At 53.9% G+C, this 9998-nt stretch overlaps 1 pseudogene across 1 annotated transcript in view; it reads right to left on the minus strand.

The window, feature by feature from the left end:
• Nucleotides 1-1310: 1310 nt before the first annotated feature.
• The window catches only part of LOC309443643 (ribosome production factor 1-like), a 10199-nt pseudogene continuing 1511 nt past the window's right edge, over nt 1311-9998 (minus strand). The window contains exons 3-4 of the transcript in view: nt 9909-9998; nt 1311-7055 (exon numbers count right to left, since the gene is read on the minus strand). The exon at nt 9909-9998 is cut by the window's right edge and continues 109 nt beyond it. The product of the transcript in view is annotated as a ribosome production factor 1-like (transcript). The remainder of the gene's footprint in view (nt 7056-9908) is intronic.

Raw genomic sequence — 9998 nt, forward strand, 5'->3', positions numbered from 1 at the left:
ACAACGAGGGCTTTGTCACTGCCCAGGGCTCTCGGGAACCAAAACAACCTCGGTATGAGCTCAGTGGCTGTAAATCAGCGGGCTCCAGCGGGTGTTAGTGCTGGGTAAATTTAGTGCTGATTGCTTTGATCTGAAATGCTTTTATTTCATAGCCTCTGCAGCGATAGACACAAGGTCAGACTAATGCCTGGTACATGAAAAACGCATGTGGCCTTTATTGATTTTGCAGTGATTAATGATTCAAAGGGAGGGCTGGTGATTCATGCGCGCAGGAACGGTGCCTGGGAATGAGCAACGCTGACCGAGGCAGCATTTTACCTCCATCACACAGCCCTTCCCGCTGCTGGGACACCAGCGCTGTGCTCACGGGTGTCCCCGCACCGGGCACGTACCCGCTTGTGCGCAGCGAGCTCTCACACTGCGCTCGAGTTCTGTTTGCCTTGCTCTCACTCTCCCTTTTGGAAGGGCATCAAAAATAACTGAACCCAAGCCCTTAGTGTAGTGTTGTTGACCGATCCTCGTTAAGCGTCCCTGCTGCTGTCCCAGGCTGTCCAGGGACAGCGTCCTTCAGCAGCTCCTTGCCCCGGCTCGCGCCGGGCGGCACCGCAGCCGCACGTCCAGCCCTTTGGCTACCGGCATGTGATCTCTCAATAAAGGAGCTTCAAAGCTGTTTGCTGTGATGAGACTCGCAGGCGATGGTTTTTGAAATGCTCTTCCACCCCTATGAGCGTGTGGGATTCCTGGGAGCCTGCTGAGCCGTTGCCGTGGGGTGGGTGCTCTCCTCCTGCAGCCCCTGTCCCAGCCCCCCGGACAGGGACCGCAGCCCCCAGTTCACTCTATGCCACAGATGCAGCTGGAAACCGCATGGGGAAGTCATCCTAATTTTGGAGGGGGAAATCAGGCCCTGTTTGAAGGCTCTGGGCAGTGGTTGTGCAACTTTCCTATCTGGTATTTGAGAAAACTTCCCCCTCCTGGCTGTTTTAGCCTTGTGACTATGACTACAGTCATCATGTTGCCACCTTCTGCCGGGCTCACTGCTTTTATACTGGCTGTCTCACCGAGTGGGCCAGAGACCCACTGCACCTCGTAGGACCTGAAAACTCGCTGCAGTCGAGTTCCATGGTGCCAGCTCTGCTGCTTTGTTTCCTTCTCCCTCGCAGTTGCTGATGTCTTTCCCTGCTGAAGGCCAAACGTGCTCTGTCTCGGGCAGTGCGTGGAGGCGGTGATGCTCTGCTCTAAGAGCAAGTGCTTGGTTACGGCAGCTGCTCTCCCAGGGCCAGGCACCCATCACACCCCCAGGTGAGCATGGGGGCACAGGCAGGGCACGGCGCTAAATGCAGCACGTTCACTGGGGATGCGGAGGGAGGTAGAAATGCCACCTTGGTGGGGGTTTCTTCAGGTTTGTTCCACGTGGATAGATTTGAGTTGGCGGTGATATCCACGTGTGTACGGGGAGGCAGATGCTGGATAGCTCGTTACCCATCCATGTGGCCAAGTGGGGCGAGAGCTGACATATGGTGGTGCTGGGGGAGCTCGGGTTCCTCTTTGCAGTAGTCATTACACAGCAGCACAAACACAGGTGAAGGTCTACAGGTACGGTTGAGTTTGTCTACCTGGACACCTGTGCTCACGAACCCGTTCTGCAGGGGTGTGCAATGCACCTGCAGCTTCCTTGGGCGCTGTAGAGATGTTCTGAATGTGCCGAGGAGATGAGGGAGCTGTGTCCGTTGATCTAAGCCTGTGTCCTCGTGCTCCTCCAACCTGAGCTCTGCAGCCCTGCCCAGGTCCCCTTGGGCTGGTGGCGCCACCCGAGAGTGCCCGGGCAGAGGAGCCCCCATCCCGAGCAGCCCCCGTGCTGCGGCAGAGCCAGGACACACCACCTGAGGTAAGGGCAGGAGAAGGTGTTCCCAGTGGCAAACCAAGGTGAAAATGTCGCCTCGTGAAGGGCTGGGTGCAGTGCTCACACTCTCACCCTGCGCTTTGCGCACCGTTAGCGCACACGCTGGGTGGCCCTGTGCGCCCCATGCCGGCTCTGGGTCTGGTTGGTGACAGTCCCAGTGGCGTCTCTGTCCCCATTCAGGAGCAGCCAAGGGCTGTTGGGTCCCTCTGAGGGATACCTTGGGGACAGAGGTTGTTGGTCCCAGTGTTGTCCCACCGGCCCTGGCATGGCAGGAAAGGGCGGGAGGCATCATTGGGGGGCACATGGAAAGTCACTGTGTGCTCCCAAATTAGCTACCAGGCCAGGCTGGTTTTCCTGTTTACTCCCTAAGTGGAAAATAGGAAGAGAGTGAAAAACCTCATTCCCTTGGCTATAAAAAGGTCTCGTGGTGTGGGCAGAGGAATTTTACCTTCCCTTCCTTTCTCGCCTCGGTGGCGCCAGGTGTGCGGCGTGGGCTGCAGTGGCGGTAACGCCAGCGAAACGGGAGACCGGGAATAGCAGCTGCTCTGGGGGAGACGTTTCCTCTGGGGCAGAGAACGGGGCCCGTTCACCACTCGGCAGATGAGCAGATGTGTTTTGCAAAGCCCGAGGGTCACCGGGCAGACACGCGGGGACAGTGACGCAGCGGGGGCGTGAGGCAGCTGGTGGCTGCTCACAGCTCCAATGGGCGCGACAAAAGGGTAAGAAACCGCATCACCCTGACAGCGTTTCGTAGGCAGGTTGCGATGAAAAGGTCGGCTGTTGGGCTGGCCAGCAGGAGCCAGGGGTCGGGCAGATAAGATGCTGCCACGCCAGAAAACTGGCTGGGCTGCATTTCAGGTTTACAGCATCAGGGTGAATTATTGGGATACCAAGCCCTGCAAGCCCAGAGAAGTTGCTAAACCTTGTTTGCCTCAGATTGTTTGTCCGAAAAGATACTGAGAGATGAACTCTTTCTTCCCTTTGTAATTGGCCATAATCTTATCTGAAACCTCCAAAGTGTCCTAGAGACTCCCCAAGGAGATAGCAAGCAAACAAAAGAGAAGTCCAAGAGCATTAATTTCTGAGGCTTGAAACTGGGGAATAGCACAAATTTCTTGGCCAGCTTTGGTCGCCCTTATTTGCCACAAAGGGAAGGGAAGGATACCCAGAGCTGCCAGTGTCTTGCTTAGTAAGCGACTGACCTTTCTTGCCTCCGTGCTCCTCAGGGATAACTGAAGCTGTTTCGAGGAATAAATCTCAAAGTTGGTTTAGCTAATAACTAGAAAAAATACGGCATGAGAGCAGTAGGCTGCAGCAGCCCATGTCTCAGGCGTCCAGATGATTAGGTTTAAATATGGTTTAACCGTGTCCCACCAAAGGGTATTTCTGGTGTGTTTGTTGGGGGTGCCCATCTTTCTCGTGGATCCAGTGGTGGTCTCAAGGTACCTTTTGCCCTGCGTAGTTTGTGGCTTCTCACTTGTGACAGGAACCTCTAATAATCTCACCACAGACCTTGAAAAGTATGTGCAATTGTAGAAAAGGTCCCCTAAACACAGTGTTTCCTTTAAAATACAGTTCGGTGTCTGTGCGCCTGACTGGTCTCAGCTGGTCCTGCCATGAAGGATTTTACAGGCTCTGTGTCTCTTCTTGGGGTCTGTTTCTGCTCGTGCCGCCTGTGGCTGTGACTGTGAAGCAGCTGAGTGGTGTTTGTGATGTTGCCGTGCACTCGTGGCCCTGCTGCTTTGCTGGCAAGCGGGGGTGTCCCATGGGGCTGGTGGTGTGAGCAGACCTGGTGGGCTGTCCTGGCCTTGTCCGTGCTGTGTGCGTCACCCCGGCAGCGGAGCAGCTCCTGTGCAGCGCTCTGCGGGGGGGGCGCTGGGGACACCAGCATGGGACGTGCCATCGTAGATTAGGTGAGCCCTGTTAGTTCCACGAGGGTCTCTCACACCCCCCAGGACGGGTCCAACTGCCGTGTCGCATCCCTGGGTCTGTCTCATCTTTGGCTGTGATTTTCAGATCTGTCTGTAACAAAACACTCACTGTGTGTCTAGCGAGCCCAGCTCTGGAGACAGGATCTCAATTCTGTGTTAATTGTGCTGGTTTGGGCCAGGTTATTGATTAAAAATGTGACATTTTGAAGAGGAAAGAGGAAAATTATTCTCTGACAAAGTGTATACTTGACTTAGATCTTGTTTTCAAACCAATGGGTTGGCCGGTTTTGCCACAAAGTGCTACATTACCCTTTAGATTATTCTAGTTCTCAGTCAAAATGCGACACCAATAAGAGGTGTTACCAGCCTGCACGCATCCTGTATCAGCACCGCAGCAAGTTACTGCGACCAGACCTGTTTTCTGTCAGCCTTTCTTGATTAGCAGAAATAAACCATTTAAGGGAGGGGAACTGAGCTAATCAGCATGTGCCTGGGCTCTGGGTCATGGTGACTCGCCTTTGGCTTTACCCTGTTTGTTCTTTCAACTGCTGGCATCTTTTCTTTCGGATGAGTCCCTCAGCAGCCGGACCGAGGGCAGGATGCGCAGCCGCTCCCCATGCCAGCGCAGACATCCTCAATGAATCCAGGTATAATGTGTATTTTAGGAACGAACAGTAGGTGCGAAGGATACTTCAATGTCGCGGTGTTCTGAGCAAAGCAAACTAGTGGTACAGCTGAGCAGTTGGCTACGCAGCTGTAATGATTTTACCAATACAAAGCAGCTCACAGGCAGTAAGGACACTGTTTTCGGCTGTTTCGCTCGCCCGCTGCAGGCGCTGGGCAGCGGCTGGCGAGGCTGCTCCCCCGCCAGCGAGTGTGCCCTTGGCTTTGCCCCCGCTGTGGGGTTTCCCTGTCCCCGTGGGGCCAGGGCCACCCACGCCGGGTCACCCCGAGGCAGCCGGGAGGTGTCTGGGGGCAGGGCGGGCGGCAGGGCTGTCCCCATGCGGGCGGCAGGGCTGTCCCCATGCGGGCGGCAGGGCCGTCCCCGCGCTGCGGGGGACAGGCACGGCGGGGTTAAAGCCCCCAGCCTGACTCTGCTGAAAACCCGTGGTGCATGGTTTGTGTGCACAGGCTGCTCCGGTCCGCCTGGGGTTTACCACACATTTTCATCGTGCTTGCAAAATGCTGTTATCACCAGTTGCAAAAACCAGCCTCATCCTCATCTGATCAGAGCGAAACCAGCGCAGCTCTGCACAGCGTCTCCAGCACGTCCGGTCTGCTGAGCGCTCCTGCGGGCACACGGTTATTGCTCAGAGACCTTCGGTTTGCTGCTTTGGGATTTGTTTTTTCTCATTGCAGACTCCGTGGCCTGTGAGAGCAGTTGGTAACGGCTGCAGCAGGATGCTTGCTGCATCACCTACTGGCCGTGACGTGGCTTTTGCTGAGGGCTGACATGGCCTTTCATGTGCAGATGTGCTCGGTAAAGCACCCTCTCAGGGTCACCCTGTCCCACTGGGGTGAGGAGAGCAGGGCACCCACTATCTCCCCACTGCCAGTGCCTGTGCTTCACTCCGATAGCGCCTCCTGTCCCCATTAGCGCCTCCTGACCCCCATTAGCGCCTCCTGACCCCCATTAGCGCCTCCTGTCCCCCGTAGCGCCTCCTGACCCCCATTAGTGCCTCCTGACCCCCATTAGCGCCTCCTGTCCCCCGTAACGCCTCCTGTCCCCCATAGCTCCTCCTGTCCCAGCCCTTGTCTCTGTGGTGGGACAACAGTGCAGGTGAATGCACAGCACCAGCCAGAAGGGAAGCTCTGGGTATTTTCCAGGAGGAAAGCTGCTGTTTAAAATCATATGTATCCCACATCCTGAAGGCTATTAAACCTGTATGAGACACAGGCTGGAGCCACTGTGCAGCTTACGACACCAGTCCTCACGACAGACCGCTTCTGTGTGCTGCGGGGCTATGGGATGGCTGAGGTGGCAGATGGCGTGTGCAAAATCGTGGGGAGAACTGTGGGTTCCTTTCACTAGAGCTTAGAAACCATCTTTGGCTGTACGAGACCCCAGCAGAGCTCAGCCTTCTCCAGCGCCCGCAGCGCTCCTGGGGCAGCCGCTGCTGGGGGCTCTGCAGCTGCGGGTTGGTGCTGGGAAGGGAGAGGGAAGCCCAGGTAACGTGCACAGGAAATTAGGGCTTTCACAAGGTGCCGCAACAAACTGCAGCCCCAGGTTGCAGCTGCGCTGTGTGTCCACGCGCGGTGTGCGCAGGGTCACCCGCTGCAGCCCCAGGTTGCAGCTGCGCTGTGTGTCCACGCGCGGTGTGCGCAGGGTCACCCGGGCCAGCCTGGTGCCGCTGCACGAGCTCCGTGTCCGGGGCCAGCGCGGGCCGCGGCTCCTGCCTCCAAACGCTTCACATTTTCTTCTACTTGTATCCATTTCTCGGCGCTTATGAAGCCATTCATATTCTGCAAATTTAGAATCAAAGGTTCCTTTTTGAAGAGACCTCAGCTTTAATGTAAAACGTGCCCCAACTTCTTGAATTCCCGCTTTCTTTTCACTTTTGAAGATATATCTGTGGAATGTGAAAAGATCTAGTCTCGCTGGTTGTGATACGTGGCTACTTGTCTTCCAATGAACTGAGGACCGTGTGGGAAGAGACAGGCAAGCGTGCGACCAGCGGGATGGCCCAGCCGTGTTGTAAAATTATTCAGGATTACTTCAGGTATGTGTTCTGTGGGGTCCTCCCCTTTTCGCTCTATTTCTTTATGCAAACGGACACTACTCATTCTAAAATGAGCAGTTGGACCATCAGGCAGATGACTTAAAACAAGACCATTTGGTATTTTGCGATCTTCGTTAATGACGATTAAATCAGTGAAGTCCCTCGCGATACACTGTGGAATAATCCTTTCCAAAGCCAGTCCTCTTCCATAGCAGACATGTGAGTGAGGTATAACAGTTCACAAAGTCTCACTGTTCTCCCGCGAGGTCTGTCTGATGTTGTAATAAGAATCTTGGGAACTGTCTGTCTGTTGAAGTACGGTGCAAATTCATCAGCTGCTTCATCAAAAGCAGCCTCTTCATCATTGGGATCTACGGTTGTTTCGTCGTACGCTCTCTGGTTTTCCATAGTCTGGTATGGCTTTTGGAGGTGCCTTTCTCCTTCCTCTGCTGCTGCTTCCAGCGATGGGACACGAAGCGCCACCGCTGCTTGTTCTTGGTCTCACTGTGTCACACAGTGGGGTCATATGGTGCATCTTGCACCAGCAATCAAGTGACACTGAAAATCAGGACATGAAAGTGCTTTGGCAATGCCAAAAGCAAAAAGTAAGGAAAAATATTTCCTCCCCTCTTACTCCGTAAATATTCAGTACTGTTCAGATTATCTGAAATAAGTGCTAAAAGTTGAGTGTGGGACACAAGTATTTTACATCAGGTGCAGGGATCTTCTGCTTCTAAAGGAAACACTTCACAAGGGAGCCTAAATTTAGACTTTCCGGAGAGGAGATAATGGCAGAAAGCTGATATTGTTGGCGGCTGGCTGTAGGAAACGCCATTGCTAACGGCTGGTCGTGATGTTCTGCTGAGCTTTGTACTTTCAAGCATGTGTTTTATCATGACAGGTGAAGGGAAGCTGAACATGGTTTCAGGGGCTGGGCTGTCTGAGGCTCCTGATTCGGAATGTGTAGACACACAGCACACAGGGCAGGAGCGAACCAATGCTGCCCTGGTACAATTAGTGTTTCTAAGTGAACACTGGGCCGATCACTGTGGCTCATGTTTCCTTTCCAACCTGTCACCTATGTTAGCTCACTTCTAGTTGACATCAGAGAATAGCTAAACGAGGGGAGTATTTCGTTTGGCACTGCACAGCCAGCAGAAGTAGCAGCTGCGTGTCTGTATTACAAGGCTTAAAAACCTCTGCTCCTGGCGAAGCTGCCTGGGCATGGGTGTGAACCAGACCCCTGGGGATCAGGTCCCAAAACAGCCTTCCTGTGGGATGCGGCCACTGCCTCCTGTCTCCCTCCATCCCTGCCTCCTGCCTCCTGCCTCCATCCATCCCTGCCTCCTGCCTCCCTCCATCCCTGCCTCCTGTCTCCCTCCATCCCTGCCTCCTGTCTCCGTCCCTGCCTCCTGTCTCCATCCCGCCTCCCTCCATTGCTCCGTCCCCGGGCGCAGGGTCCCCCGTGCATCTGCTGCGGGAGCAGGAGCCAGTGTCCAGCCTGAGTCTGCTGGAGAGGTGAAGTAAATAGTATGAACTGTGTGGAGAAGCAACGTATATACACGTGCACATGTAATTTATATAGATATCCACTCATAAACATATGTGTATATGTATATAAATTCTATGCATAGACATGCATGTATACACAAATGTGTGTGTATATATATATATATAAACGTGTATATAAATTCTGTACATAAGCATGCACATATGTTATATGTGTATGTGTATATATACCCACATATACTTGTGTACATGTATAAGATGTATATAATGAACATGTGTATCCAATTTACATATGCACGCATACAAATATATAATTTAAAATATATTTCAAATGGCAGTGTGTAAGCGTTGGACCGGGAGTGCAGCGGGGGCGGTGCCGCTGCGGGTCTGTGCGCGTCCCCCGCAGCGCCGGGGCCGCAGGGTGCGCGTTCCCGCCGCGCCCAGCGGGTGGCGCTGTCGCGCTGTCGCCGCCCCGCGCGCTGTCGCCGCCCCGCACTCCGCACCGCTCCGGCTCTGCGCGGCTGTGCGGGCGCTGCCCACGCCAGGGCGCCCGCAGCGCTGCACACCTGCCCTTCATTTGCCCTTTTTGGGGAGGGAACATCAACCCGCCGTGAAAGTCCGGCCCAGGAGTTGCACTTGCGTTGCGGTGGTGGGACACTTTGCCCTGTAGAAGAGGCCTGAGGAGAACAGGGAGATACAGCTGCTTAGTACAACAATCTCAATTTATACAAGTGTTTTCTCAGCCCTGAAGCTGCTCCCGTTCTTGTTTAGGTTGCTCCACAGTGAAATCTAGATTTGTTGAAGAGGTAGCAGGATGGGTTTGATGCCAGGTCAGGAATGGCTTTTAAAAGATTAATACTTAAAAATCTTATGTGATTCAGCTTTAAAATACATAATGGAGAAATGGAAAGAAAATACCTTCTTCTGAAAAGTACACAGTTTTCAAATTTGTCTCATTTGTAAATGAGTTTTCATATATGCACATCTTGCATCCCATTAGTTACTCTGCTTATGCTTTCATACCAGATAATATCCTAATAACTTGTGCAACTGAAATAATTTGGGAAATATTTGCTGTGCCTGGGAGGAGTGAGGGGCAAAAGAGCCAGAGGTAGAGCAGGGGGTGCCCTGGCTTGGGGCAGGACACAGGACACAGGACACAGGGCACAGGACACAGGGCACAGGGCGCAGGACACAGGACACAGGGCGCAGGACACGGCGTGGCAGCGAGCTGGTGCAGAGCGGCGCTGGACCGGGCAGCCTGCGGGGTGGGGATGGCAGAGCTGCCCTTGCTCGCCTCCTCAATGCTTGAGCTCTGTGCTGACCGAGCCAGGACACCCTGCACCTGTGCGCGAATGGTTCACAAGGGGACAGTTCAGGGTGGTTTGAGGAGCAGCTGCCGGGCGATGAGAGCACTGCCCTGCAGAAAACTTGTCATCAATGATCGAGTTTGATCTCAGTTGAACCAAAACAAGCGAAAAAAGACCCCAACCCCACGGAGCACAATAGAGCAGCCATGGATTTACGCCTGCTGCTGATTTCGCAGCACTGAGCCTGGAAAAGCTGCTCGAGCTGCCATGTGTCAGGGGGTGTGCAGGGGCACAGCATCACCCCAGTCTCCAGATCCCCACTAAACGCAAACCCTCCTGGTTGCTTCAGCTCACACTCTCCTGAGAAACAGCTTAATCTGTGCGTGCCTCGGCCTTTCCCAACACATCCTGGTTCACAAGTTCAGCGGCTTCAAAGTTGCATCTGATCATTAACCCTGAGAGATCAGAGAGTACTGAAGAGTTTAAACTGCGTGTTTGGGATGGCTGAGAGGCACAAAGTTGAGGCACAAAGCTGCACCCAAATCCCGAGACAATCTTCTCAAAGTTCAGGAGGCAGACTCGGTTCAGCTGTGCAATGCCTGAGTATTGTGTAGTTTTGTGTCTTCGT

Source organism: Streptopelia decaocto (genome assembly GCF_964273445.1).
Source record: "Streptopelia decaocto genome assembly, chromosome: 9".
In the NCBI taxonomy this organism is placed as follows: Eukaryota; Metazoa; Chordata; class Aves; order Columbiformes; family Columbidae; genus Streptopelia; species Streptopelia decaocto.